General features: G+C 51.4%; 1 protein-coding gene across 2 annotated transcripts in view; it reads right to left on the bottom strand.

The window, feature by feature from the left end:
* Positions 1 to 27,956, bottom strand: part of rdx (BTB/POZ and MATH domain-containing protein rdx) — a 219,128-nt gene that overhangs the window by 138,952 nt on the left and 52,220 nt on the right. Inside the window, exon 1 of one of the 2 annotated variants that reach the window (XM_065450704.1) lies at positions 10,104 to 10,462. The exons of the other annotated variant lie outside the window; for it this stretch is intronic. The gene's annotated coding sequence lies outside the window, so the exon portion shown is untranslated. Of the gene's footprint in view, positions 1 to 10,103; positions 10,463 to 27,956 lie in introns of those variants that run through there. 2 annotated transcript variants of the gene reach the window in all.

Here is a 27,956-nt window from a genome sequence, read left to right as displayed (position 1 = left end):
TCAACACTCTCTCTGCCTCGACTGGCGGACAGCCCAACCGACTCTGGCACAATGCAGCAGGCTTTACTCGAGTTAGACAACTCGCACTCTTGCGAACTGCCCTCTGCTACATTGCCCAGCTCACGCTTTGCATCGGCACACAGCCCGTCGGTATCGATCGCTGTCTCACGCGCACAGTCCGAATGATTAATAACGGAATCATCCCTATCTAGGCTATCTAGACTGGCGGAGAGCCGCACCGATCCCTGAACAATGCAGTTGTTCTCTCGTGAGCTACGGAGCTCGCCACCCCGAGAGCTATTCTCAACTGCATCGTCCAGCTCGCACTTCACTTCTGCACGCAGATCTGGCTCTACATGGGTGCTCGCGTCTGTCGCGTCAACAGTACCCTTTTCCTCGCTAGCAACCTCGCTAACCTTACTAGCGACGCACACACGCGGTAACTGTGCCAATTTGTTCGCAGCTGGCCTAGCTGTCTCCACAGTCATCTGTTGGCACAGCACCTCGTCGCTCTCACTCTGGCCTTTAACGGCCTCTATTGCCACTAAGGCATCGTCAGCAGCTAGCCTTTTCCCTTCACTTAAGAATCTGCAGCCAATCTCACAGGCACTACTCTTCTCGTCGGCTTCTGGCGAAAGTCCGCTAGACACTTCCTCATTCTTTCGCTCTGTACTATCTACAGAATTCTCAGACAGCCGTTGTCTCTGTGCCAATAACTGATCACAATCCTGTATCGCTTTGATCAGTGCTGCCTTCTCTCTCTCATACTTTTCCTCTCGCTCAAGCTTACGTTGATTCTCACGTTCGCGTGCCTTCTCACGTTGTTCACGCTTACTCTCACTCTTAAGTTCACGACGCTCCCGCAAACGTACACGACGCACACGCTCCCGTGGCTCCTGTATCACCTCCCAAGCAAGCTTAATGCTTTCATCATCATTGCCACTATCGTTAATCGCCTTTATGATAGCTGGCGTTTCCATCCGTTCGTCCGCCTCAACTCCCAAATCGTCGCACACCAACAACAAGTCTAACCTCGTCAACCTTCTAAGATCCATGGCAGCTGCCCCGACAGGTGGTTAAAACTGTTTTCCTTAATTAATTTGTGCAAACACACAATGCATCAAACTCCCGATTCCCAGAACTATCAAAATTGAACACACAACCTTTGAGTCTGGCGAATCATAAGGAAAAAAACCACACGCTCACTTACGGTTGCAGCACCCTGCCATCCGGTTCATCCGTCCGCTGTTCCCAGTTCCTCCGGACTCCCTGGGTCGAAGGCTCGCTCCTTCTTCGCTACTCCCAGTTTCTTCGGACCTCTTTCGACGAAGGCTCTCTCTTCTTCGCTCTTCCCGGTTCCTTAGGATCTCTCTCGACGAAGGTTGATACGTAGCGCTGCCACCAGCTGATGCATTCGGAGGCGATCCTACCGCTGCCAACCAGATGTAGGGGTTGGAGGCCGGACTTCGGGATGAAAACCAAACTTGGGAGGATTTATTCTACATTATGTACAGGGAGGTGAGACGTCAGGTAACAGTCGTACAGACATTACGGGCCGGTAGCAACTCGGACGCTGCGGCCCGCGGCAAGAAGTTCGAGAGAGGTGAATCAGGGAATCAGGGCATGTCCCAGAATGCTCAGGTCTCTCTAGAAGGCTTCTTATAAACCCTCCGCGCACTGTAAGTCACGTCATGTTTGACCAATAGGAGAGTCCGCTCCGATGACGCCACTTTCAGCCAATGGTAGGCGCCCGTGTCGCGGTGTCACACCTGGCGGCTCTCTGCGGTCTTGCCTCGCAGACTGGCAATGCACTTCTAACGAGGATAAGGGGAGGGCTGCTCATGCTCCATTGTCGGAGGCCCACCTGCTAATCCCGGCGGCGCACGAACTTGTTGGCAGGTGAACTTGTTGCCTTAAACTTGTTTGCTCGGCCGCTCCTCTGGAATGTGCTTTCCTGCTTCGGCATTCCTCAATTAGCTGTGCTGCGATTCGAAGTGGTTTGGGGAACTCGAAGCAATCGCAGGAAACAGCTCCATATCTAACACCGCGCAGCGCTCTGAAAAGAATGGCGAACGACGATGACCTTTAGTTGAAACCGCACGCGAGTGGAGCATACTCGCTCATATTCGTTCATCGGACGGCCATGTCACGTCCCGCCGACGCTAATCTACGTCTTTAAACGCTTTGAGCACAGATAAGAGAAGAGGGGAAACAATAAGACAGGGTGACGAGATCGACGCGTCGGCAGGAGACACGCTTGGTGGTCAGACGCTCATTTGTACAAGCTGCACCTCGACAGAACGTGTTCAGATTTGCCGTGCGAATCAACACATCCGCAGCACTTTTCTTGTAAGCGGCAAGATTAGCTTTCACGCATAGACTTCTCTCCTTGCTTTTCTTTTTTTTTCATTTTGTTCCATGCGCTGGGCAGCACGAACAAGCGCATGAGTAAAATGTAAACCTCATGCAAGCGATCTTGCACGCAACAGCGACAAGCGACGCGATGGAGATGGCTGTAGCGTTCGCTCGTCGCCTATACAAGTCGTACCCCATGCAACGATGACTTCGAGCGACGTCTCCCCAGTGTTGCCGGTATGAGGGCAGCAATATAGGCGCTGAAGCTAGCGTGACGCGTGCTTCATTAACTTGAGTTGATGTGTTTTACTGTAAAAAGCAGCATAAAATATTTCTGAAAGTCTTACAGTAGGTTCTTATCCTTGCACGTATAAGAATTCAATCGTTTGCTCGTTCCGTCCGACAATCGGAAGTACTTGAGTTACGTACATCCAGTTCCGGCTTCGCGCTATTGGCTAGTCGCTCATAGCACTTCCGGGCGACGAGCGACGAATTCTAGATTTGCAGAACCGAGCGATCTGTTCGCGCGACGGCCCGATCCGTCGCTCGTCGCTGTCGCGCACAAGATCGCGCTCATGGGCTTTGGGCTTAACGGGGAAAAGCCCCCAAATCACGCGGCGTGTTGCAAGTGCACTTTCCCGCACAACGAGGCTGCAAAGTGGCGCAGCGTGGTGCAATGGAGCCAGAAGGGCGACGGCCCGACCTCCATCAGACAGCCAGAGTTCAAGCGCAGTAATCTGAGGCTAAGAAGGTGCTAGGAGCAGAACGAACAGCTAACAACCACTCAGGTACGAATGCTTGAGTACGACGTTTAAAATTTTATTTCAACCGTATACGTCCTGTCACCAACTTAACAACAGTCACAATCGCAAGTGTATTTTTTTTTTTTACCACCTCAAGCATCTTCGATTCAGACCTCCACCCAATATTTCGTGCACCGTAGCATGACGCAACCATGACGAACCCCGTAAAAAGACTGTACCCTTAGGGTTGAAAAAACAAATCGCGCATACGAGAGGCGCCGTGGTCCTGGCTCACTTCAAGGCCTGGGAATTCTTGTTCGCATACCCAAAGCACAATAAGCGAACGTTTGTGCGTTACGGCCCCGTCGTAACGCGGCCCACCCAGGCCGGTGATCAAACTCCCTACCTCGTGCCCAAAGCGCCACATTCGCTGAGCTACCGCGGATAATGCGGTGCTCGCAAAACGCTCTGCGGACGCCGGGTGCGATAATCCTGCGTGCAAGCTCGCTCTGCTTAAGGACGTGATAACCAGAGACGGAATACTTTGATACAGGGTATTCGCACCTTTATACCACGCGCCGAATTATATTGGTACATTCAAGGTGGTACTAGCAGAATCCCTTAGAAGCCAGTATTGCTCCGGTTTGCGTGCGCCACGACGCTCCCCTTGATCGCGCCAGGCGGCGCTGAAGCGCATTTCGTGCGTTGGTAAAGTGCGACACAGAGCTGACGCCTGGCAAATGTCATTGTGAGCTCAGACATCTTGTCGGGGGCTGGAAGTTCACCGAAGATCGGTAGGCCGGTTGGCTTTGGGAGCATACGCCAAAACCACAAATGAGCATTGCAGGGTGACATATGGGTTGGGCTTCTTTCGAATTCACCATGTTAGAATATTACGCCAAGTGTAAGACTCGCAGCTGTAGTGCCAGTATGAATTGAAGTAAACGTAGCCTAAGTAAAAACCTGATGCTGTGCTAGAGGTCCTCTGTTGGAATCCTGCCATCGGGAAATTTCACTTATGTTGATCAATTGAAGCCAACATCTTTCTAAGCGACTTGAGCCGATCCCGGAAGTAGTGCACAGCGGCGCCAACGAAATTGCATCATTTTAAGGTTTGAGCTCTGTTATCATTTCCTACATTTATATAAGTGTGAGAAGATTTAAGATAAAAGGCATGCGCTGCCGGTGTTTGTATCGTGACATTTCTTTGTGGGCTGCCATTCTCAAAATCCTGATAAATAATTTTGCCAGGAATGTAAGACCTGGTACGAGCGACTTGAGAATAGGATGGTGTTGCAGTGTAAACCGCACACACCGCATAGCACGAGACAGGATATGGCACACACATACGTCAACATATGCGGAACCTCGTGGCGACGGCGACGACAAAAATTCACTCGGGGATGTCCATATAATTGCTATCGCCATAAAATGAGCGACTGAAGTTGGCAGGTATCTCAAAAGTGCGGACACACAATTGAGGAACCGGTGCGAAAGTTGGTGGCCAGGTAGAGGGTAACTGGAATTGTAGGTAGACAACCGGAAGTCATCAGAAAGAAAGTGAGAGAAACAGAGACAGCGAATTGGGTGCAAAGGATGGAAACAAGGCAAGACGTCGGATACTTACAAGAATGGCACGACATTAGTAAGCAAAATCTGTACGACGACAACACAAAGGGCAGTGACTTTCTATTTGGAATACGAGCTGGTTGCCTAAGGTCAAAAACACACCGGAACAAATATTCGCAACAAGATGAAGCATGTGTCTGCTGCAGCAAAAATCCGGAGAGCACTCGGCACATCGTAATGGAATGCGAAGGCATTCTCACCCAGCGAAGATCGTACGTAACGTACAACTTCCAGAAGCGATGTACATTAATGTGGACGGTAGCATAAGCCGGTCGGCAGTCGACATAAGCAACAGACGCTATTGGTGGGAAAGAAAAAAAGCAGGGAAGAGATTGATACGACCGGATCCGTAAAGGCCGATCCACACGACGGACCAAATTGCTCTTTTGGACCGCGGTCCGGGCATCACGTGATAGGACGTCACCAGTTCGTGCGTACCGCCGTTGGACCGCGCAAGACCGCGGCCCTCGCGGTCCAACAAATCGCCGAGGCTTTTCCCGCTTCCGTTTTGGCGGCGGACCGCATGCTAACCACAGCGATTTTGGCGTAGCCAACGAATGTTGTCCGGCAACAGAGTGTCTTCAGCCAAATCCAGTCTAGTTTTCGGCTCAGCAAAAGCCAGTCAAGCCAGTCGTTTCATGTCCACCGTTCCGCCTACACGTGCCTGCAGCAGATATATTATTTAAACACCGTGCCCTCTTGGAGTGACGAGGAGGTTTTTTTTCATTTTGTATACCTCGTTGAGCAGTTCCCGGCTTTGTGGGACTCGAGCCGGAATGATAACAATGATAACACTCTGGCTGGTTGGTCTGCTCTGCCGTCTGCTATGGCGGTCCGCCGTGTGGATGTGCTCTGCGCCGGGCCGTGACGTCGCATCACGTGACCGAGCGGTCCGCGGACTTGGTCCGTCGTGTGGATGGGCCTTAAGACGCATAGATTTTAAGGAAGAAAGAAGATTAAGGAGATACACATTGAAAAGCGTTTATAGATTCTCTAATTAGCTCAAGCAGGCTGGGTGACAATTTTTTCTGAAGGGGATGCTAATAAATAATAAGCATCATCATCACCGTGTGTCACGGACACAAGCTAATTAGAACGACAGAAAGCTAAGCGACTTGGTATGGAGATTCATGAACACAAGCATGGACGTGCACAACAAAAACGGGGAGGACAACACAATAAGAGTGGTGCCCAAAACATGCTGTCTATGACGTATTTCCAGCTCATCATTCGCTTCTGGCGCATGCAATTAGATAAAAACATGGTCTCCGAGTCCTTAGAAGGGTGATGGTTTGGGATAGTTGGTTTTCTGTTTTAGATTGCGTGGTACAGCGCGAAGCAGGGACAAGGGGCGCAAGAAAAACGAGGTCAAGCGTTGCGAGTCCTGTTTCTGTTCCTCAGACGCAGCCGTGGCAGGGGTGTCAATTTGGTCACCAAATATGTTTAGCTTTATACGAGAAAATAAGGCAGAAAACGTGCGTGTATTATATTAAATCAATCAACCAAGTTCAGTTTTAAACAGAACAGGGAGGGGTTAAGAGAAAAAAAAAACAATAAGCAGTCGATAAAGCCTGACGTGTCGCTTGACTAAGCTCTCGAAAGGGCGTCTGTCAGGCTGCTCAGCCTTTTACTTTTGCTCCAGTTTCTTTCTTCTTTTTCCTGTGGGAAAGAAGGTAGGAAGAAAAAAAATACATTTCAGAGTAGCGGGAAAGCAAAACAGAAAACGTATTTGCGTGTGCTCAGGGGAAGGCAGCGAACTCGTAAATCGTGGGCGCTCGCGAAAGATGCATGGCCGTTCATTTATCTTTTTTACAAGGTAATCGAGGGCAGAATTACGCGCGGAGGTATCTGCATGCCCTCGGCTCTAAACCAGCTGCGTGCGAGATAAGCGACCGGTGACGTCGTCGTGTTGTTCTTTTGAGGTCCGCGAGATGCGCTTAGCGTCAGAACGCAAAGGGCCTTCTCTTTCCCCCAGGAGTCAAAACGGAAACAAACCAGGCCACAAGCAAGGAGCGAGCAATTCGCAAATGCGGCCAGGTTCAATGGACGGGACGGTCGAGATGCGTCTTGGACATCCGAACGTGACGACCCCCCGAGTGGCCGACACAGGCGCCTCAAATTGCGAGAGAAAACGGGGCATACAACACCTGCGCCAGCGAGCATGGCACAACAGATGGCGCACACGAGTGACGTCGTCCTCTCACCCCCACAAGCAGCGCACGCATATTCGAGCAGACTTTCTCACCCAGGCGGAGAGGACGCTGACCCAACTCGAGCGGCGGTTGAAAAATGCGACCTCGCACTGGGTCAGATCGGAGAGGCCGCCCGCATCGCCGGGCGGCTATTTTTGCGCCGTTTCGGCCGCGCATCTGGACGACGAATCTGCCGAGACCCCCCGACGAATCTGCCCCCCCCCCCCCCCCCCCCCGAATTCGCGCTGCTGCTCGCTCCGCTTGGACGCGCCCCGAAAGCTGTGCACGCCGCTCGCTGTTGCGTGCAGTGCGCGATCGAATGCGACAGCCCCGGTCCGCAGTCGGGTGAGCAGGTCGCGAGGCCGAAGGGGGCTGCAGCCTCGTCGGCTTCCACCGGCCGTGACACCAGGCGAAGGCGCCGCCAGTTTCGCGCCTCCTTTCGTGCTGCGGGCGCCTAGAAGCACACGTGGCACGCTCGCTCGGTTATGTGCGCCCACCAATGCCGGAGGAACGAGCGGGACGCGCTCTTGTATCGCGCAAGCAGTGCTGAGCAGTTCAGAAAAAAAAGAGGCGCACACGGGTGCATGCCTCGTACGGGCGAGAACGTGGCACGGCCCACGCAGCCTTGGAGCGCTCGGGAAAGAGAAACGACGGGTTTCTACTTAGCCACGGCAGCTCACCAAGAGATATCCCCCTCACCCTTCAGAACAACTACACCTGTACTTACGCAGCAGTGGAAGCATGGAGGCTTTGGCTGTCGGAAAGGAACAGTGTAAACCGCAGCGCACAGAAACAATCCGGACCACTGCTACCCACGACGCAGCCTGTGCGAACGTCTCGGGACGTGTCGGAGTTGCGGCCGAGATTTCTGCCGTATACGCACTGCGGAAGGTTCCCGGATCTCCGTTTCGGGACAACATATTTTTACGGCAAGGTTCCTCTGCTCGAGAACATGGAACACGCCACATTTATGTGCGTTTATCGGCATTAGACAGAGTGACGCCTCCCGCATTCGGAGCGGCGCAATATTCTGGCCGGCGAGAAAGAGCCAGCAATGGCAGTGCTGAACGCTCGTCGATGCGCAAGCGCCACGTCTGGCTTCTGCAACATAATCGTACCGATCAGTGCACTCTTCTAAGTGTTGTTGACGAGCCACCAAACGTTTGCGTCACAGTGCCGAATTCTTTCTCGAATTACTGCAATGCGTCTGAGCCAGGCTATCTCTCGTTACTTCCCTCACAAAAGCTTGTGTTATGGTCAACTACCGCACATGCTGCATACAACCCTAGTGTCAACTACACTACCTCTCACCAACTAGGTGCAGCGCAGTGAAGGCTGCAGCTCGCGTTAGCCAATCAGTAACGAAAGCCGGCTATATCTTCTAGAGCAGGGCTCGCCCATTGTGCACTATACTAATACTTCCCAGACGCAGTCATCCTGTCGGCATCAGTGATGGAGTCGTAATTCTGGTTTTCTTCTCTGGTTAGCTGCACGGAATCGCTCGAGCGAACTGTGCTTTTATAGGAAACCTCTTTTAGCATCCGCATGTCATCGATAGGCACAATGATGCATTTGCAAGAGTACGGCGATCACTCAAACACACAAGCGCAAACATACAAGCGTTTCCTACGACAAATATATATAATAAAGGCACCCTCAGGTGACTCTCCCGTGTTTTTTGCTGGCCTCTGAGTCACCGGTGCCCGATTGTGAAAACGCGCCAACGTACCCGATAGCAACGAGGCAGCAGTTCAGGACCAAAAACTGCCGACCCTTGATTCACAGCGCAAATGTCCATGGCTCAATGACACTGGCCTGACGAGGGATATATCGGGAGCGAGGAGCAGTAACAAATGAATTATCAGTCCAGGTTCAAGGGGACTTTTTAGCTGCGGTGACAACAAACACTGATCGGCAGCAACCATTAAGGCAACACGGTATCCCACCAGAACGCAATTACAGCAGCATTGTTGAAGCAAAAGGGCTACTCGTGCTCTTTCAACGCCAATTAGTGCACATCGGCCGACGGACGTTAACAAATCGTGCGCAGAGTGCGGTGAGCTACGCCCGACAGAATGTGTCAAGGTGCAGCCCCACCAGCGCTTCAAGCAAATATGAACGACATACGATGCCTAGAGTGCCAACTCGAGGCTCGCGCTGAGCAGAAAGAAAAAGCGTTAAACACAAACGACAGCAATTAAATTCTCATCTTCGATCCAGGCAGCGCAGATGGCGCGGCATGCAGATATGGGCGGAGGATCGAACCTGCAACCTCGGGCGTGGCGCACAAAGAACAGCACCAATAGCACGCGTGACAGATTCCTGCCAGGAATCGTGACGATGCTATAGCGAGTTCTAGCAGATATACCGATACGATTCCGCATCAACAGCGCGTGTCACTACACCCCTGCGGCTACATTAACCAGCTGCACAGACTAGTGAAACTATCGTACAGTCAAATTGTAATTATCTCATTGAAGCAAAGGTCAGGAGCGTTACAAAGGAAGACCGTGCAATAAGCAGTAATCTTAGAGCCAGTCGGAATGCGCGCAGTAATTAACGGAAAGGATAAGTATTGTAATTCCAAACCAGGAGTATTGGCCAGCCCTTTTCGTTGCCCTGCGATTGCAATACCTATCTGTTGGTGCGATTACACAGTCTTGCGATGCTTTGATACAAACGTCGTCGAGCAAACGCGCGAGCGGGCGTCCACGGAGAGTACCCTCATATGCCCATTTACCAAGATATGCGGCTTCCGTCGTGGAATATTGAGATGTTGATGATGCACATCGGGAGACCAGCGATGTCTGGATTCGCCCAGTCATCCTGTCAAACCCTCGCAAGCTGGCCTACAGCTGAAAAAGCTGTAGCCGCTGCCGCAAAATAAACTTATTTTCCTATTCGCTCTTCGCGGAGATTCTGCGTCGAACGCTCCTCTGGTTAAAACGCCAAGTTGACAGTGACGATAGCCTGCTACCAGCCGCGTCACTTAGGAGCCCCTATACCTCCCTAGGTGAGCGGACAAGGGAACAAAAAGAAAAAAAAAAGAAAGAACGCTTAAACGAACAACCAAAACGCGGAGGGCTCAAGTGTTCACTACAAGGGCATCGTGGGCGCAATTAAGATTAGCGGCGAATCTAAATTGCTCCACGGTACGTGAACGCTGCCGCGCCTCTCGACTTACCGGCGTTGGAGGGTCGGCGAGTGTCGCTGCAGGTTAGAGGCAGTCGGCGGATCAATCGTAGAAGAGCGTTGCGGGGAAGGTTAAATCCACAAATCCGGAGCGCGCGATTGCCGACGGCCTTCACTCGGGCGTAGCGCACAGATCGGCCGTCTTCGCGAGCAAGGGAGGAGAAAAGATCCGAGCCAAACAATCGCCGAGATCACACGGGACACCTTCGCACCCGTCTCGTGCACGCCGTGGGCCAGTCGATGAAAAGGCAAACAAAAATAGGCCGTCGCGCTCTGGCGTGCGCGCACTGCACCGTCCGATCTCCTCGCCGCCTTTGTGGGCGCTCGACCGGCACGGCCAAGCGTTGCGTCGCCGACTGCCGTTGCTCAGGGCGCCGCCATCTTGGCCACTGCCGTTAGCGCCGCTCGCCGAAGCGCGGCAGCACCAGCGGGAGCCGGCTGCGGCGCGAGCGCGCGGCACTCCGGCGGCGCGCTGCCGGCGGCACTCTTCCATTGGCCAGAGTCGGTGGACCAATCGGAGCGCCGCTTTCAAAAGCGTACAGAGCAGCCGCAAAGACAAAGCGGGAGGAGGAAGAAGCCGAGCGGAAAGCCGTGCGCCGCTGAGCTCGCCTAGAACGCAAAGCGGCAATGGTTCTCGGGCGACCCGCTTAAAAAGCGGAGCGTCGTTTTGGTGTCACAACCTGTCAACGCAAACGAATGACATCGCAGCAATGGTTTTTCGCCACTGCGCCGCGGACAGACGTCGAATGGCGTGGTGAATGCTCGCGTACTTGCGACGCACACATGCAAGCCGAGAAAGAGTTCCTCAGGCACGAAAGCGGGGAGCGGGATGATTAAACCTTTTCTGTGTCTACCTTTTTATTGGAGTAATTTCTTACACATACATTAGTCTCAACTCCGTTTAACACTCATGACAACTAGCTATATCCCATATTCAAAGACAGTGATATCAATCACCTCGCCTCTAATTCGGTAAGCTAATTACCGTACCACCAGAGAACTTCTACCGCGTGACACCCACTCCCAAGAATTTAGTACAAATTATATTCCTCTCAATGTTCAAATACAAGTGCGGTTCTTGCGACAGCTACTCACTGGAACACATCTCAATTCACGAATCACTTGCGCTACTTTTTGAATTCCGCGATGCCAGTCTCCATACAGCACCCACAGTACGTAACTTGCCAAACGTAATATTGATGAATGAAAACGCAGCGTCTTTAGATCTAAAAACGTTGTGAAAACGGGTGAATGAGAGGAGATTCCTACAGCATAGAACGCTACTAAAATTTAAAAAAATAATATAGCAATTCGCATCAGCCAGTAACTCCGCTTACGATGACTTAGTATCTGATATTATCCGACGCAATGCGCTGAGTGGAACAGAAACTATCACCTACCAGATGGTGCCGCTAGCTTGCGCGACAGAAATGCTGGATCAGGGGGAAACACGTTCGACTGCTTGCTGTGAACACATATGCGAGATTAAAATCAGAATACGCATGGGTAATTTGGGGCTGCTACTGTACGGCAAAGGATATTTTATCAGCTCGAGATGATCCAGCGAAAGGCCATTAGACTGATCTTCAATAAACATAAGAGATAAGAATCCCTAAGTACACTCATGAGCAAAAAATTAACCTTATTCATAACAATCCCGAAAAAAACCTCAGTCATCTAAAATTTCGTCAGAATATATTGGCTGGTAATACCAACATAACTGAACTGCTTTACCTTCGCCCCTGCACTTCAAGGCACAGTGGAACTCATCTTTTGCAAAGAATTTTGACGAGAACTAAGGCATTTCAAAAATTTTTTTTTGTCCGCGAACAATAACTCTCTCTCTCTCTCTCTCTCTCTCTATATATATATATATATATATATATATATATATATATATATATATATATATATATATATATATATAGTACACAATTATTCCACTTTGGTGTTCTGGTGTAATCCATTATTGTTTACCATCGCTCTGTACAACATGTACTGCCCCTCGTACTTGGTTGTCAAGTTGGCCTCCAGTATTTCCAAATGGAGTAAAACGAAGCACTCGTTTGTTCCTCCAACCTCGCGACGTCGTCACGAAGCATGCATCTTCGGTCACGGAATCGCACGGTCGACGGCATGCGCCATGCAGGCATACACACGCACCCGTTTCGAGGCGCACCTATACGCCAGGCAACATTCGCTCCGATCACCTCTGCATGCACGTCTCTGCTAGCAATATATCATTCAAGCTTGCGGTCGTCGATCGCTTGCAGGCACTGCGTGGACAAGTATGTGTGCACGCAAGGGCCGCCTCAAAAATCAGAACTACCAATGTAATTAGCATTTTAAATGCGTTGCACGCATGTTAGGACACCTTTGGTCGCATCGGTGGAGCGAAATTAATCAGCAGCCGCAGACTGTGTCCGATAAAAGGTCTGCAACTTAGACGTACTCGCCGAGGGCCTGGTTGGTGCACATTTGACATATTACGAGGAAATACACACGCACACCACCGAAGAAAACAAACGGGCCCGGGGCACGTGCTGTCGACTGTTTAATCCCATAACGTTGTCATAAAAGTATACGTTTAAATCTGTCACCCGTTGCTTACACCTCAGAACCCATGCCACAGCGTGTTTTCATACCCGAACACCCGCTTCGAAACACGGGACGAAATGTCAACGTTCCGTCATTGCTGGTGTGTGAGGCAGCTATACACGGGAAGCGCATTCGCGAATATTCCCCTCCAGTCCTCTTCAATAATTTGCACGTGCAACATGTTTCCCCCTTCGATAGGCGCAGAACTGTGGAAAATAGAAGCTTTTTAACGTTTAAATGCTGTATTCAAACAGTTAACTTTGTCAATTTTCCTTGACTGCTCTCTCATGTCTCATGCTGCAAAGTACTGCAACTCGAAACTCTCGTTTCGCTTAGGTAGGCCCACTTTTGATAGTTGTTGTTGTTGTTCGATTGTGATTGCATATGACAGATAAAAATTAGAATATGCATCGGTAGTTTGGGACCGCTACACGATAAATGATATTAATCAACTCGAGGTGATCCAGCGAAGGGCCACTAGGTTTATCTCTATAGGGTCGCCTGCTTGACTCTAGAGGGGTACAAGTCCAAGTAGTCGCGGATTCTTTTGTTGCCCATGCATCATATACAAAGCTTTAGGTTTCAACGCTGGTGTCATGCAGTCAGCAGCACACGACGGTTCCTACACCTCGTGATGTGTTATCATCAATCAAATCGCAGTTTATTGTCAATGAACAGCTCATCAGCGAGTGTCTTAAGCGCTTAAAGCATTCCATATATCCAACGGCCCTAATGGCATCCCCTCCGTAATTATAAAAGTATATTCGACCCAGTACTGACATCTATATTTAATAACTTTTTGAATACTTCCGCTTTCCCTCACATTCGTGGACGCAGCTCAATATGGGCGCTCCGGTAAATTCACGGTCACGGCGGTCAGCGAAAAGGGCGAGCTCCTATCTGCGCCCTCGGTAGGCGCTGTGACGGCCGACGTGGCAGAACAGGTGGCGGTGGCGCTGGCGATGCAGGATTCACAAAGGCCGTATATCTACACTGACTCACGCGCGGCCGTCAGGGCTTTCGCTTCGGGAATGGTTGCGAGACAGGTGGAGGTGATTCTGAAAAACAAGTCCAGAACTAATTGTGACCCCGTGCATTATATTATATGGTTCCCAGCTCACATGGGCGACAACGTGCTGCCGGGCCGCCCGAAGCCCAATGAGACTGCTCACCGCCGTGCGCGAAAATTAACGCGCCGCGACGGCGGTGGGGCTACACTGGATCTGGAGGAGCTCGGCCACAGCGACCTCTCATTAACCTTTCACGAGATCGTCTCCCACTATAAAGAGGAACGCAGGCGCTTCCTGCCTCCACACCCGAATCTTTGCAGATCTCAATCGATCACGCTCAGGATGCTTCAGACGAGGTCATAACCCTCGCGAGGTTTCTTAAGCAGGATTTACCCAGAAATTACCCATAGTGCCCGGATTGTGGGGAGGAGGTTAGCACTCGATCTCATATGCTCTGGCAGTGTCCTGCGTTACGGGATACGTCCCTCACCAGCGAACGGGACTGGGACGAGGCCATATCTAGTAACCAACTCAAGCTCCAGTCCATGGCCGTCCAGAGGGCCCGTGAAAGAGCGGAGAGGCTTGGCCTCCCGATTCCGACATGGGAGCAGCCAGCGGCGAGCCGGGGGCTCCAACGTGTCTCCGCCGGCTAGTCCCTCAGGACCTCGATAAAAGTTCATTGTCTGTCTGTATGTTCCCTCACATGTGGAAAAATGCTCGTGTTCTTCCTGTTTTTAACTCTGGCTGTAAAATCGATGTCTCGAATTTTCTCCGTGCCACGTCTAAAGATTTTTGAGCTTGCTCTTCACATTAATATAGACAATATGTCGTGAACTAAAATTCCGTATTAGCATCGATTTCTCACCGGCCGCTCCACGATCACATATCTCTCAAGCTTCATGACACAGATCTCCGCGCCGGTACTTCAAAGGGGGCAAGCTGACGCCGTTTACTGTGACCTCAGCAAAGATTTTGATGTAGTCAGCCCCGCACTGTTTCTGATAAAGCTTACAATTTTGTTTTATGTTGGCTGTTGAATTGTCAATCTCTTGCGCAGTTATGTTCTTGACAGATCGCGTTATGCTAACGTCGATGGCCAAACGTCTTTCTTTTACGTGGCAACCGTGTCCCTCAAGGATTACGACCACTATTTTTTTTAATTATTAATGACGTTCTTTTCACTATTCGGACTTTTGCATTCCTTCTATATGCCGACGACAAGAACATTTTAAAGAAAACTCATACTTTTGATGACTGTCGCATCCTGCAGTCTGACCTGCTTTCTTTTCTAAATTGCGCAAGCATTATATCCTCACCAATGCTGCTAAGACCAAAGTCATGAATTTCACACGCGAAACAGCAAGCCATTTCTTTCTCTTATTCTGTAGATCCTATACCATTGTGTATAAGGTCTGTGAGATCAAATATGTCGGTGCGCTTTTTATACAACCTTACACACTCTTCTGCCCACACTAAACGCGTTGCTGTGCTGGGTATGCGCTCTCTTGGCTCTGTTTGCAGACTATTCAGGAATTTCAATTTCGGACACCGTTCCGCAAGTTGTACACAGCAGCCTGTCTTCTTTAACTCGAATACACGTCGGTCGTCTCGAATGGTACTTCTAGATCCAACAGTGACATTATAGATCGGGTGCAGAAAAAAACTTTCTACGCGTATATCATCACCGCTTTGCTAACACGGACACTGGATCTTGTCATCGCCCTTACAATTCGCTGCCGACGTAACCGCGCCAATCTTCTGCTCCTTTTCAAACTCCGTCACGGTATTCTCACCTGCCCCGAACTCCTCAGTTGTACGATATTTCGTATTCAGCACAAAATCACTAGAGAACACAGACATTTCCATGTTTCTGCCTGTCATCACTAATACTCGGTGGTCCACAGAATACTAAGTCTTTATAACGCTTATATTCAATATCTCGATATTTTTCACAGCTCGCTGTCATCAGTGTGTTCTTTTCCGAGTTCTGCGATGTTGTGCCATAGTTTCACACATTGTTCGACTGCCCTTCTCCTCGTTTTTCTTTTGCATTCACCATGCGCCTTGTGTATGTACACTCTTCAACGTTTTTTTTTTATACGTCGTGTTTTTTACTTGCATCGATTCTTTTTTTTTTTTTGTAATGTATGCATGCGCCAGCACTTAGACCTTATGGTTGTTCCTGGGTCCAATAAATAAATAAATAAATAAATAAATAAATAAATAAATAAATAAATAAATAATGAAGTATTATTATCTTTATTATTATTATTATTATTGTTGTTGTTGTTGTTGTTGTTGTTGTTGTTGCTGTTGTTGTTGTTGTTGTTGTTGTTAGCAGCAGTAGTAGTAGTAGTCAATGGCAAGCGGATAAAATAAATCATCAAAATGGAGGTGAAATGACACCGATATTATTAGCACAGCTGCATGCAGCTCAAGCGCTTCATAACGGGGATGATCCGGGCAGCTGAAATAAACACCACGAGGCACTTGCCCGGAGCGAAAGAGACGGACGCACGAAAGTGAACATACTTGAGGAAGGCCTCAGGCACAGCGGCTAGCTAGGGTTCGAGCGACGGCAAATATTATTTCGCCATGCGAACAAACTGATTGACATCGAAAGGGACTCTCAACATGGACACGAAATTAGACGGTAAAAATAAATTGCACATCTGCCGTAACGAAATGGACGCCTTTAAGATAAGGCAGATTAAAGTGAAATGCGAGTTGAGCTGCGTTAGTAAATTATTGTTAGTACAATATTAGCAAACCGTCAGAGGAGGCTTGATAAGCCAGAGAAGAGGCAAGAAGCACAGGTGGCTACCCGGCGTCCCCACACAAGCACGCCATGACATCACCGATTCTGACGGCGCCCCCCCCCCCCTTTTTTTAAACACTGAACTCGAAAGGTGCAGGAGACTCGACTACAGAGAGTTTCAAGAACTGCGGTACAAAGGATCAAGTACGAGAAAATACAATCCATGGCATCACATTGACACACCTGCGTGTCGGCGAGAAATCCAAAAAAATGAAACTGCGACCATTTTCTATTCAAATAATCAACCGCATAGCACATAATGAGCAACAACAATACAGTGTTCAAAATGATATCACAATATCAGTCTAAACTGATATCAGTCTAAAATGTCAGTCTAAACTGATTAATTACAGTTTCTCCATCTCTAGTGATCCTCCAACACGAGAAGAGACTTTGATATAATACGTGAAAAACAAAGACGAGACTGGCGACGTACGCGTTGTCTTTTTAAGTCTACGCACCAGCTCGCTATGCATGACGTCATATATACCGCCAGAACTTTTTCGGCAGAGGAGGTCGGCCTTGCGCTACGTAGAGGAATCAAAGAGTATGAACACAGCAGGCTACAAGACATTTCGCTGCGTGATGTGACGCTAGGCTTTCTGCACGAAACAGAAAGGGAGATGAAGTTGGCCTTTACTTCTCTACTACATAATCGAGCCTTTTCCGTCAGTCCAGTGGAAATACATAGTTCCGAAATGAAGCTTTGACAATGCAAACTGGTTAATTCTTTAGTGTCGCTATTTGGTGTCCTTCGAAGCTGCGTGGAAGCGCGGGCGATGTGAGCTGCACTGGAGGTGCACTTCGTCCCGAACGGTGGATGATGAGCTTCCGAATGTCACGTGGTGGCCAATAATGGGGCTCAGCTGCCACACCCATTGCCCACTCGGTGTTCCGCTTTCCCTTTCCCTCCCCCGCGGCGAAGCTTATCAAACGAGCTCCCGATGCGGCCTCGCAGAGGAAGAACACGGAACCGCGATGACAGCTGCTGACCGATTTCTGTGGCGTATGCGTGCAGCCTCAAAGGCCAACAGCAACGAAATTTCGGACCACTCAAAAGCACTTAGTGCAGAGGTGTACCGCTGCAACCTCGGTGCGAAATTGGACGTTTGAAATACCAGTAGATGCGCCTCGAAAAGAGTCTCCGCAGTACCACTCGCCGGAAGTGAGGCATGATCGGAAGCGCGCGCAGCTGCCAGGGACGCGCTGCGAAATCTTGGAGGCGACATGCTGAGAAGACTTACGTCATATCCGCTAACCCCCAGGTGCATGCGTCGTCTGCTCAGGCGTTGTTCAAAGGCTGCTAATAAGAAACTTGTACAACGTACTACCAGCCCTGCATGCAGCTATGGCAATTAAGACCGCTTCAGTAGTGTAGTAGTGTAGGCCATAACGAATTTAGCAAAAGCAAATATCTTCGTTGCAGTTGGCCTTTAATTGCTTGCTTGCTTTCGCAGATAGATAATTCCAAAGTTTCGTCTGCAGCAGCTGTACTTGGGACGCGTGACTGCTGTGGCTAGAAAGGAGGCAAGACAACAGCCATGCGTCGTCCTGTCCCGTCCCCAACGCGTGGCGAGCACCTCGCGCTCCATCCGCCGCTCGATTCGCCCGAGGACGGGACAGAAGCGAGGCAGGACGACGCGTGGCTGTTGTCTTGCCTCCTTTCTATCCACAGCAGTCACGCGTCCCAAGTACAGCTGCTGCAGATGAAACAGGGGAATTATCTATCTGCGAAAGCAAGCAAGCAAGTAACGGAGAAGAAACGCGGAATACCGCGGCTGCCCCGCGGCCAGAGAGGAGGACGTGGGTCCCGAGAGAACTGCATGCAGGAGGAAAGAGCGCTTCGAGCCCCTGCTCAGGCGACATCACAGCCAACATCGACGACACTCTTCGCCGGCAATAACAGCCTCGCGTCTGGATCCCTGGTGCCGAAGCACCAGTGCGCGAGCAGAGAAAATTCCGCCCCCTCGCGCTCCGCAAAACGCTGGCCGGCGGACTCGGCACCGCGGTGGCCGAAGGGAAAACAACCCGAGGCCGGCATCGAGCGGACGCCGCGAAAGTCCGGAGGGGAAACGCAGCGGCGCCTCTCGCTCGCCGAGGAGGGCGCCGCGTACACACACGGCACGCGTCCGAAGCAGCGCACCAAGGAGGCAGGTGAGAAGAGGCCGATCGATGCGGTTCCTCCGTTCCGTGCCGAGCGCAAGTGGGACAAGTCACGCTTGCATACGCGCGCAGGCGAGAAGCTGAGCGCAAATCGGCCAGACTATATGTATACGGAAGTCGAAAGCACGGGACGCAGAAACCTGCCCCTGGTGAGATGGTATAAAAAGCAAAATACACACGATACAAACGGCGGCGTTATCGGCGTTTCTTCCCGCGTGTATTTCACTTTGTCCCGTCTAAGTTCGGCGGTGGTAAAGCAAGGCGCGCGCACCGCGGAAAGCACCGCGCCGGTTGGCTCGCTGAACCGTCAGCGACTTCGAAGAGCCACGACGTGTCCCAGCAGCATGCAGGTGACGAGTGAGGGTTGTTCCCTGCAGCTATGCCGTCCTGTGCTTTGTGCAGAATAGCGGAGAAACAAGGGCGCACGTATCCGGCACACTGGAAGGAGCGAACGGCAGCGCCTGGAGCGTCACACGATGGTCCGTTTAACCAAAGGGCGCACATCTCTTCAGTGTCTGTGCCCATATGAATCTTCCACGGGCAAGCAAGGCGAGCGAGCGCTGGAAGACGCCCGTTTTCCTCTCGTGAACACTGCAGACCAAGGCCCGCATTCGCGAGGAGGAAGTTCTTACGCGAAAGATGTTCGCAAGAGCAGACACACCCGCCAATCGTGACGTCGGACACATCTTCGACTTTTCGCTTCGTTCGAACATGCTGGAAAGTCGGGCGAGAAACCTTATATTGCTATGGGAGAGAAACTCGGATAGTTCGAACGCGAAAGCATGCCGCTTTGTGAATTCAATCACCAGCGGCGCACAATCATGCGCGTAGCGGTGACTAAAGCTCGAAAACAGAAGAAATTCAGCAGAAGGCGCTACAGCTTTCCTATGGGTGAGGACGGTGATGACACCAGGGCGCCGGTCCTGCAGTGGTGATGACTACTTAGGTTTACCCTGTTTCAGGATTTTTTTAAAGCGCCGACGACACTGTTGAGGTTAGTGGATCACTGGCCGACGATGACATGTATAGTTGTTGTAATGCTGCACTAAAGTATAGTGCGCCGATAACGACTACTTCGAGCAATGAAAAAAATGTTTAAAGTCGTTCATTTTGTCGCCCTTTGTTAATTCCACCTTTCAGATAATTCGACCAACTATTGCGGTCCCGCAAGGGTCGGATTGACGGGAGCCGAGTGTATTAGTGAAGGTTAGCAAACAAGAGGGGGAGTGTGGGGGGTATTTGATCCGCACCGATGGCACCGGCTGTTGGAACCTCAGCGCTGCCACCAGCTGTTGGAACCTCAGTGCTGACACCCGTTGTTGCAACCGGACCGTTGGCGCCCGTTGTTGCAAATGGGTCGCAAGCCCCAAGGGTAGCGTTGGCCTGGCGGCCTGGGGCACACTGGAAGCATCCGAAGGTCCCAGCAAAGCATGAGGCAACTGCTAACAGAACAACTTGTTTATTCTAGCATCGCAAAGAGCGGGTCGACCGAAGTAGAGAGACGGGAGAGCACGTTACTCAACAGAAGAAATCGGAGCCTCTCTCCTGGCGTCCGGGGGCAGCTGCTCTTATACTCTTGGCGTCGCGGGCAAGAAGGAAGGTCACGAGATGACACCACGTGACAGCGGCGACGGACGGATTGAGAGACACGTTGGGACAAGGAGGTGACGCATCAGCCGGGCCGGCGCCGGTCAGACCTCCTCGCTTCACACTGGGGGAGCTCCTCTCCCCGGCTGCCGCGCTTTGACAAGCGTGGGCACACACACACACACGCACACACAAAGACACGTGGCACTGAACATGCCGGGACGCGCTCGGCGGGGATGCGTCGCGGCCGCTCCGAACGGGCCAAAATGTCCGCCGCTTTGAACGAAGCTCCGGCGTACGTTGCATCCGCGCTGGCTTTACCGCGCGTCGTAGGCGAAACGTAACAGACCGCCCCGCCGGGGGAGGGAGATCCCGATGGTCAGGGGACTGCATCCGCTGTCCGGAGGGATGTCGCTCGATGATGCTCATAACCGAAGTCGGTCGTCCCTCGGCGTTTCTTGAGCGCAGCGCACCGAGAAGGCCTCGTTCTCACGTTCAGGTTCACACAGGACACTGCGAAGTGACTTCAGGAGAGTTGCCATTTTTGTTCTCTTCCCCAGCAAGCGTTAGAACTGCGCCGAAACTCAGCCGCTCAGTCAGCAAGCACGGCACAACCCTCTCTAAGCCATGCCAGGCTCTTTCCCCTTTTATACCTACTGCCTAGTTCCTTACAGTAGTCTATAGCAGCACTCAGAACGCGTCCACAAATCGGCAAATTGCACTAGAAAGCACATCATCACTTTGAAACACTACACAAAAGCAATATGTTAAAAAATCCTGCCTCAGGAAGAAAAACATCAATAACAAACAATTTTGAGGCGGATTCCCTCGTTAGGGGCTTCGACTTAAGCCATCGGCGTTACCGTTGAGACTCCCCTTTTTGTAACGCACCTCAAAGGAATATTGTTGCAAAGCGAGGCTCCAGCGCAGGAGGCGGCCATTTTTGGGAGAGATGGTCTGCAGCCATTGGAGAGGGCAGTGATCCGTCTCAATGATAAACCTCGAGCCGGCTAGGTAGCATGACAATTTCTGAACGGCCCACACGAGACACGCACACTCTTTCTCGGTGGCGCTGTACGCCTGCTCACGACTGGTCAGCTTACGACTAGCATACAGGACGGGGTGTTCTACTTCTCCATTTTCCCGTTGGCACAGTACAACGCCCATGCCTCGCTCACTAGCATCGCACTGAACAACGAACCCTTTGGTGTAGTCGGGCGATCGTAGCACAGGCTGGCTTGTTAGGGCGCTCTTTAGGGCGCTAAAAGCTCTTTCCTTTGTCTCGTCCCAGACGACTGTTTGCGGCTCTGTCTTTCTTAGAGCATCCGTCAGGGGAGCCGCGATATCAGAGTACCTGGGGATGTACCTCTGATAGTAGCCGGCGACACCTAAGAACGACCGAATATCGGTCTTCGTGCGCGGTTGCGGAAAGTCTCGCACAGCGGCCACCTTTATTTCAGACGGGCGGCGACGACCCCGACCAATCACGTGACCAAGGTAGACAACCTCGGCCTGTGCTAACTGGCACTTGGGAGCCTTGACTGTCAAGCCCGCTTCGCGCAGGCGGGTTAGCACTGCCCGCAAGTGTGCCATATGCTCAGACCAGGATGCGGAGAATATCGCTACGTCGTCTAAATACGGTAAAGCGAATTCTTGCTGTCCCCGCAACACCTTATCCATGAGGCTTGAAAAACAGTATGGCGCGTTCTTCAGACCAAAACTCAACACTTTAGGACGGAATGTTCCCATTGGTGAAATGAACGCCGCATACCTACTAGCCTCTTCTGTAAGTGGAACCTGCCAATAACCCCTGACAAGATCTAGGGTGGAAATAAACTGAGCGCTACTAACTTTCTCAAGGCGCTCCTCGATGTTAGGGATCGGATAAATTTGATCTTTAGTTATGGAATTTAGCCTGCGGTAGTCGACACAAGGACGAGGTTCCTTGCCCGGTACCTCAACTAAAATCAAAGGGGAGGTATAATCACTCTCACCCGCCTCAATAACACCGAGCTGTAGCATCTTCTTTACCTCAGCCTCCATAATATCGTGTTGCGGGGTGACACCCGGTACGCCTTGGATCGTACTGGCTCTGGGGAGGTAAGTTCTATATCATGGGTGAGGACAGAAGTCCTACCAGGCCTCTCAGAGAACTGACCTTGAAACTCTTGTAAGAGCTGGCGCAGTTCGGTTTTCTGCTCAGGCGACAGCGGTGCTTTACTGATTAAGTCACTAATGACTTGATCGGTGTCTTCCCTGTTCGTCACTGAGCCTAGTCCCGGAAGCTCGACCGGAAGCTCTTCGGGAGCGTTTACCATCATACACACTACTGCTTCCCGTTGCTTATAGGGTTTGAGCAGATTACAGTGGTAAACTTGCTGTGCTTTCCGTTTTCCTGGCAGACTCACCACGTAGTTAAGGTCCGACAGTTTTTGAACAATTCGTGCTGGGCCCTCCCACTGCACGTCGAGTTTGTTTTTTAGCGATGTGCGCAATATCATGACCTCATCGCCCACCTCAAAACGACGGGCCCTGGCTGTCCAATCATAATAAACTTTGGCCTTCTGCTGCGCCTTTGCCATTGCTTCACCTGACAACTCCTGTGCCCTTCTTAAGCGTTCGAGGAGCTTAAGCACGTACTCCACCACGACTGGGTCGTCGCCCCTGCCTTCCCACGATTCTCCAAGCATGCGAAGCGGAGACCGAAGCGAGCGACCGTACACCAGCTCAGCTGGCGAAAACCCCGTAGCCGCATGCGGCGCGGTCCGTAATGCAAACATCGCCCCAGGCAGACACAGCTCCCAGTCAGTTTGATGTTCAAAACACAATGCTCACCACACGCGCTTCATGACGGAGTGGAGCTTCTCAACGGAATTCGACTGGGGGTGGTGCACTGAGCTGTGTAGCAGCTTTACCCCACACCTTTCGAGAAAGGCTGTCGTCAAAGCGCTAGTAAACACTGTGCCCTGATCTGATTGGATTTCCGCAGGAAAACCAACTCGCGCAAATATGGACAGTAGTGCATTGACTATCTCAACTGAGCTGAGTTCTTTAAGCGGCACTGCTTCAGGGAACTTTGTCGCTGGGCAGATCACAGTCAAAATGTGTCTGTACCCCGTGGCTGTTACCGGCAGAGGTCCCACTGTATCAATAACGAGCCGTCTAAAAGGCTCCGTAATGATAAGTACCAACTTCAACGGCGCCCTCGATTTGTCCCCTGGTTTGCCCACCCGCTGACAGGTGTCACATGTCTTCACAAAGTGGTCTGCGTCCCGAAAACACCCTGGCCAATAGTACTCTTGCAAGAGACGATCCTTAGTTTTCTTAACTCCTAGGTGTCCGGACCACGAACCCCCATGCGACAAGCGCAACAGATCCTGACGGTAGCACTGAGGCACGATCAGCTGATCGAACTCCACTCCCCTGCGGTCTACATACTTCCGGTACAGGACCCCACCTCTTTCCACAAAGCGAGCATTTTTCTTGGCGATACCTTCCTTGACAATGCAGCGTATGTTTTCTAGGCTGCCATCCTTCTTTTGCTCGGCTATCAAAGCCGACCGGCTGACTTTTAGCAACCTATTAAGTCCGTCTGACGTAGGCGCGATGAGCAAATCTTCAGATAGCTCTTCTAACTTTCCCGTGTCGGGCATTTCCTCTCCAGTATCTGGTGCCTTCAACGCTACAGGCTCAATTTTATTCAGTTCGGGCGTGCTCTGAATATCAGCTTGCTGCGCCTCTGACCCTTTCTCATCGTTCGACAACGTCGGCCCCGCAACTACCGCCTTTGCAGCGAGCTCCCGAACCTTCGATCTGGTTAAGGCCTGAACGCTAGCCTCACCAAACAAAAGCCCCTTCTCGCGCAGGAGGTGATCGGACCTGTTCGAAAATAGGTACGGGTACTGGGGGGGGCAGCATAGATGACACTGCCGCCTCCGTCTCAAGTGCTCCGAAAGGTCCTTCAATAAGCACTTTTGCTACGGGCAGACACACGCTGTGAGCTTCCACGGCTTGCTTGATCCATGCGCACTCGCCCGTGAACATATCGGGTTCTACGTAAGAGGGGTGAACTACATCCATCGTAGCTGCGGAATCGCGAAGCACTCGGCACTCTTTCCCGTTTACGAGGAGGTCTCGCATGTAAGGCTCGAGAAGCTTCATGTTCTCGTCAGTGCTGCATAATGACAAAAACACGACTTTTGTTTTTGTTTCTGGACACTGCGCCGAAAAGTGACCCGGCTTCTGGCACGTATAACACACGCGCGCTTGCCTCGCCTCGAACCGCTTTCTGCGTTCGGCTTCGGCTGCCGCCGTCTCCTTACGTTCGGTCGGACTGCTTTCACTCGCATCCGCACTACGTGTGTCCACCTTTGCTCTCATGGGCGTGAACTTCGGCCTCTCAAACTTGGAGCCAAATTCACCCTTTTGACCGTCCTTAGCTCCGCGAGCCCAACGCGTCACAAACTCTTCGGCTAGCTCAGCAGCTCTAGCCACCGTACTAACGTCTTGCCTGTCCAAGACCCAGTACCGCACGTTCTCAGGTAACCGACTATAAAACTGTTCCAGCCCGAAACACTGCAGAACTTTCTCGTGGTCACCAAACGCTTTCTCTTCTTTGAGCCACTCCTGCATGTTTGACATAAGCCTGTAGGCAAACTCTGTATACGACTCACTTTTGCCTTTCTCATTTTCTCGAAACTTCCGACGGAACGCCTCCGCTGACAGCCTGTACTTTTTTAGCAGACTCGATTTCACTTTGTCGAAATCCTCTGCCTCTTCTCTCCAAGCGAGCGACTACGTCGGCCGCCTCGCCGGGTACCAAAGTGAGCAAGCGCTGTGGCCACGTTTCCCGAGAGAACCCCTGCTTCTCGCACGTTCGCTCAAAGTTAACCAGGAACAAACCAATGTCCTCTCCAAGCTTAAACGGCCGCATTAGGTCAGTCATTTTGAACAATACCCGTTCTCCTGCACCGTGTGCCTGACTTCCATTACGAGCGCGTTCCATCTCTAACTCGAGACGCTTCATTTACAAAGCATGATCGCGCTCTTCTTTTTTCTCCCGTTGCTCTCGTTCTATCTGTTCTTTACGTTCACGCTCATCTTTCTCTTGCTTCTCTCGCTGTTGCTGTTCTTTAAGTTCGCGTTCCTGTCTTTTTGCCGTCTCCCTCTCCTCAATGGTCTCAAGGCATTCCGACAGCTCGTCATTCTCAGCTCCTAACTCAAGAATAGCCCTTAGCAGTTCTGGTTTTCTGAGTTTGTCTGAGACATCCAGACCCAACTCTCTTGCAAGCTCCAACAATTTCGGTTTGCGCAACGACTTCAAATCCATGGCTGCTCTGAATGCTGCTTTCTCTACTGCCTACTATTGCCTTGCCGCAAACTAACCCGGCAGCAACGACAACCACAATTACCAGCTCTGTTTCTGACACTAACAAAAGCCTGGCAAAACTCAGAAGAAGAAAGTCCCGCACTCACCAAACCTCGCAGCCAAGAATTCAGCGCAGTCGTTCCGCTGCAGGCAACCAGTCATCACACAGGGCTCGTTGCACTGCTCCCGGATGGTCGTTGTGCTGCTCAGCATACAGTCAACCGCATATCTTCGCTGCTGGCCTCCGTTGTCGCGATCTCACCGCTGGCAACCAGCTATTTCATCCGCACCGATGGCACCGGCTGTTGGAACCTCAGCGCTGCCACCAGCTGTTGGAACCTCAGTGCTGACACCCGTTGTTGCAACCGGACCGTTGGCGCCCGTTGTTGCAAATGGGTCGCAAGCCCCAAGGGTAGCGTTGGCCTGGCGGCCTGGGGCACACTGGAAGCATCCGAAGGTCCCAGCAAAGCATGAGGCAACTGCTGACAGAACAACTTGTTTATTCTAGCATCGCAAAGAGCGGGCGGTCAGGTCGACCGAAGTAGAGAGACGGGAGAGCACGTTACTCAACAGAAGAAATCGGAGCCTCTCTCCTGGCGTCCGGGGGCAGCTGCTCTTATACTCTTGGCGTCGCGGGCAAGAAGGAAGGTCACGAGATGACACCACGTGACAGCGGCGACGGACGGATTGAGAGACACGTTGGGACAAGGAGGTGACGCATCAGCCGGGCCGGCGCCGGTCAGACCTCCTCGCTTCACACTGGGGGAGCTCCTCTCCCCGGCTGCCGCGCTTTGACAAGCGTGGGCACACACACACACACGCACACACAAAGACGCGTGGCACTGAACATGCCGGGACGCGCTCGGCGGGGATGCGTCGCGGCCGCTCCGAACGGGCCAAAATGTCCGCCGCTTTGAACGAAGCTCCGGCGTACGTTGCATCCGCGCTGGCTTTACCGCGCGTCGTAGGCGAAACGTAACAGGGGGCAGCTCTTGCTAAGGTGATGCTCCAAAAATTCAGGCCTAGAACGCCCGAAATCGGTGGTACGTAGCAACCAAATACATCGCCAGGCCTTTCTTCCCTAAGGCACCCACCAAAAAGCTCGGACACATGGTCCGACGACTTCGGCAGCGACCCCTTGCCTTAAGGCAAAGCCCTTCTGAAAACACGGCGGGACTGGGAGAAGCACCGATCGTTGACGAATGAATGCACCCAAACAACCACTCTCCAGGACGACAGACATACATTAAGACAGGAAGAAAGCAGCAGAAACCTACAGAAAATTACCCCACAACCCCTTGCAAGACATGGACCTCCTTCACCTACGGGAAACACATGTAGAGGCTTCGCAAATGTACACAACGTACACAACGGAAAAATGTACTCGTATGTCGCTTCTTCACTCAATATTTCTCGATAGACAGACATATAAAGCACAAATAATGCAGGCAGTCACTGGCAGACCTGATGCAATAAATTACAGGGCCGTGCGAATAACCAAGCACTAAATAAAACCATTAGGCGGGTCTAAAACTTGAACCGCGGCGGAAAACCTTTTCGCTACAGTCTCTTGTTACACTGCACGGGCTACACCTGAATCCTATAGATTTCCCCGTCTTTTCAATATATTTTCTCTTTCTTTCTGGCACATAAGCCTGAGAGATCCTTAAGCATTCGTATCGGCCAGCAGATATAAGGCATTCGCAAACAAAATTCGTGCTCCATTCGCGAACCACCAAGTAAGACTGACGCTGAAGGAGCCGGATAACTCCAGGGCCTATAAGCAATTGCAACAGTTGACGAAATATCAGCCTTATATTCTAGCCACTGCCTTCATTGCTGCATGCATCGAATGATGCACGACATTAAAAAAAAAAAAAAGATCTATTCGCGCGACGCCACTAGAGAAGAAAGAGAGGAAAAAAAAGCAAACCCTGCCACAGAAGCCCCTTTCTCCGATTTCCTTAACATGGGTGATCGGTAAGCTTGTGGAACGGATGGCGAACACGCGCCCCGCACCGAGGTGGGAGTACAGACCCAAACTGTCTTCAACCGGCATCTGCACTCCGCCTATGGCTGCACCCAAATACTACATACTGCAGAATCCGTGTTGGCTGAATACCACAGCGTAGACGTATGAAGAAGGTGGACTCGTGTGCCCACGACACTGTACTCAAGAGATCGAGGCCAACTGCGCCCGGAGCTTTCTAAAACTCAGGGTGTTCGCATTTAACGAGGCTCATTTGCCAGCCAATCGCACTCGAATGAGCAGCATGCTACCGCCTCGCTCGCTTTAATATA

The sequence above is a fragment of the Dermacentor albipictus genome, chromosome 4, assembly GCF_038994185.2.
Source record: "Dermacentor albipictus isolate Rhodes 1998 colony chromosome 4, USDA_Dalb.pri_finalv2, whole genome shotgun sequence".
In the NCBI taxonomy this organism is placed as follows: Eukaryota; Metazoa; Arthropoda; class Arachnida; order Ixodida; family Ixodidae; genus Dermacentor; species Dermacentor albipictus.
The sequence above is the reverse complement of the archived record's forward strand: the minus strand, read 5'-3'. Positions and strand labels throughout refer to the sequence as shown.